This window comes from Lolium rigidum, chromosome 5 (genome assembly GCF_022539505.1).
Source record: "Lolium rigidum isolate FL_2022 chromosome 5, APGP_CSIRO_Lrig_0.1, whole genome shotgun sequence".
NCBI classification, from domain to species: Eukaryota; Viridiplantae; Streptophyta; class Magnoliopsida; order Poales; family Poaceae; genus Lolium; species Lolium rigidum.
Genome location: NC_061512.1, coordinates 15,241,241 through 15,244,630, shown reverse-complemented (window position 1 = coordinate 15,244,630; position 3,390 = coordinate 15,241,241). Strand labels below are relative to the sequence as shown.

At 42.7% G+C, this 3,390-nt stretch overlaps 1 long non-coding RNA gene across 1 annotated transcript; it reads left to right on the top strand.

Annotated features, from left to right (window-relative positions):
* The first annotated feature begins 25 nt into the window (after positions 1-25).
* LOC124651429 lies at positions 26-762 on the top strand. Its single transcript, XR_006987403.1, has 2 exons — positions 26-166; positions 261-762. It is a non-coding gene; the product is annotated as an uncharacterized LOC124651429 (long non-coding RNA).
* The last annotated feature ends 2,628 nt before the right edge of the window (positions 763-3,390 follow it).

The window sequence follows — 3,390 nt, the reverse complement described above, 5'->3', positions numbered from 1 at the left end:
GTGCGTCACATGTCTTCCATGCTTGATTAAGGGATTGCACATTGAGAAGCTGGCGACGGTGCTGTGCACGGTCAAGATTTTAGGTGTCCAGATGAAAGCTCTTAGTTTGGATATGGTTATTGAATTGATGACATGCTTTCCGTGCTTGGAGAAGCTGTACATTCGGGTTAGGATTCTTCACTGAAAAGTTTTCAACTTCCTTTTTGATCTACTTACGTTCTCAAGCGGTTGAGTTGATTATTTGTCTCTGTTCTTTGTAGGCAAGTAAGTCAGGGCCAAAGAATTTGTGGCGTCGTAAACACCAGAATCTAATCAAATACCTTGACATCTCTCTCAAGACAATAGTCTTGGAATCGTATAGTGGCATCAAATCTCAAGTTAACTTTGTTACATTCTTTGTATTAAATGCGAGAGTGCTAGAGTCAATGGCATTTGGGGTTGATTCCAAGCATTACAGTGAGGAATTCTTGGCAGAGCAACGTATGAAGCTTCAACTGGAGAATAGGCCGGGCTTCAAGATGTGCTCGGTTTGATTTTACAACTAAGCGATCCATCCACAATTACTGGCGTATGAATGATGTCCATGATTTGGAAATTGATCCCTTCGCACGGCGGTGTTGAAAACCTTTGTTTTGTCTATTTGGGAGTTACTCTGGGCTATCAGCTTATTAGTTTTGGTGTTTGTAGTTTCTTAAGTTTGTATTATCCTGGAACCTTGTGACTTTAAATGAGCTATCTATGCTGAAACCTTTTTAAATTTTACTACCAGTATGAATTTGTTGAGTATTTATCGAAAACAATGATATTTTTGAGTAATGTTCATAATATAAAACTGATATTACTTGATCCATTATGAATTTCTTTAGTAATTGTTTTTATTTCAAGTAGCATAACTTTATAGACACTGATGATGGAAGTTTCCCTTGAATGCTATGTGCATATTCAAAACGATTTATATTTCCAGTCATAGGGAGTATAATGGTTCAAGTTTGTTGTTGTCATTTTGGTTTCTTGTGCTTTGAGTGAAATTGCCAAGTTATTTTCAACCGTAGCAAGGAGAATGAGGAAAAATGTGTGTTGATTTCACTGCATCATATACTGACTGCTAGATATCTGTAAAGAGCTCTAAGCTCCCAGTGTTTTGGAGGCCTGTGGTTGCTCCAAGCTTGGACCCACTTGTCGGTGACTTTCTGCGTGTTATGTCGGTCGGTCGGTGGACTGGTCGCCACGCGGGGGAGTCGGTACAGGTGCAAAGTTGTGTGGTCCTTTGACTAATGCGGTCGGTTGCACTTTCCCTTGATCTTGTTCAGTCTAGGCGGAAGAGTGGGAGAGGGCAGAAAAGAAAATGCAGAGAGGAGGCTAGGTTTTGGGCATGGATTATGAGTCTAACGACTAGTCTAGACTAGTCACTCGACTAGTCTATGAGTCTTAACTTGACTGTCTAGTCTATGAGTCTTAACTTGACTGTCGACTAGCTTGTTCGACTCGACTAGTTTGTAGAGTCAAGCGGTCAAGCGACTAGTCATGGACTAACCTAGATTAGTCTTAGTATTTGAGTCGATTGACTCAATTTTGGCATGAATAAGTGAGGCTCTTAGCCCGCGGGATGGAAAGTTAGAACACTGACTATTTCCAGGCTAGATTGGCGGTGGCCAGAAGCATTGTGACACCCTCCCTCCGCTGGTTTTGCTCCTATCTGGTTACCATATATGTACTAGCTACTGCTGAAATACACGTCGACTAGTCCAGCAGTAGTCTAGACTAGTCACGACTAGTCTATGAGTCGGTAACCTAACGACTCAGCTCGACTTATCAACTCGTAATCCTTGGTTTTGGGCCTCCCGCCGCCGGCGGCGGCTCGGCGGCGGCTCTGCTGTCTCTGACGAGGTAAAGTCCCTGCCAACACTGCTCAAGGTATTCCCCAAATTCGTTCGACATTAGTGGATGTGAAGCTCCCTGATGCCGCCGTCCTCGCCCGCGCTGCTACCGTCCCTGTCTTCATACGGCCTCCACTGGCCTCTGGATGCTCACCTTCGAAGGGAATATCACCTCCTCTCACGATCCTAGACTTTTCGTCCACCCCCAGTTCTCCCCAAAAACTGGACGGCTCATCTGATATGTGGGACGAGCTACGGAATATTCTCCGGCGACGGCTTCAAGTTTCTGCGACTCCAAGCTCGCCCTACCCCAACAGTAAGGTGTGAGGCCATCTCCTCCCCCTTTCTTTCTTGTTTTTCTTAGATCGATTACTCTTACCTTATTAATATTAGGCTCAACCCTGAGATTCTTTCTCTTTCAAACGATCTCTGATCTGTATTGTGGCTGCTGGTTGATAACTTAAACAGAATCAGTGATAACTCAAATAGGCTTAGTGGACAAGCTCTAGCTTTTTAAAGCAATGTTTGATATGAAGCTCACTGGGGGATAGTTTTGTGTTGATATGAAAATTAATGTGTAGTTTAGGATGGCTTTTAGAAGCATGCATATAATGAGGCGAAAATTCTTCATCTCTATTGCTTTCAGTTATGCAGATAATGAGGGTTAAAAATCTGAATCTATGTGCCTTCGGATTATGTGAGTAAACCATTTTTTCGTGTGGTAACAGATTGGGTACCAAAGGATATTCCTTTAGTTTATTGGTGTTGTATTATCCTCTCTCTATATATAGAACAAGATTATAGCTACAACAAGCTGTGTTAAGAGTATTCTCCATTGATGCATTAACTGGCTGGAGGATACTGTCGTTGTTCATGTTTGGATTTTATTTATTTTTCCTTGTTCTCTGTCGATGCTTAGTTGATTAGCAAAATGCTGATATAGATAAGTTTGCTAGAGATAAATGACGCTCTTCTGACTTTGTTGGTGCTCTTGCGTGGGCTGCTGTCGCTGATACAAACAGCTCCTGCCGGTGATGTGAACTACTGCACCGCCTGCTATTTCCGACCCTCATGCTGCTGCTAGAGTGCACACTTCGCTTTTTTTCCTCAGAGTCGGCGACGGCATGCGAGAGCTACAGCTCAGTTCTCATCCACGGGTGGTTCGGTTGATTGCTTTTTTTGGCAGTATCGAGCACTTTGATTAGGCCTCTGTTGCGCTTGTTTTCCCGAGGCCGAACTCAACTCTGTTGTTTTCCTGTAAACGGGGGGAGAAGTGAGCTACAACAAAAAATCTCCTGCACATGTATTCACCAAAAACTTCACATCAAGATCTTTTCCAAAATCTAGAGCTTACCTACCCTCATATGTAACAATTGTGGAAGCTGTGGTACAGGGGTACTCCTTGAGAAATATAGCATAAACTCTTGGAATCATTCATAAAGTTATGTTGTCTATACAGGCTTACTAAATTTTTTCCAACCCTGCAATATTTAATGTTATGCACAAATTTCTT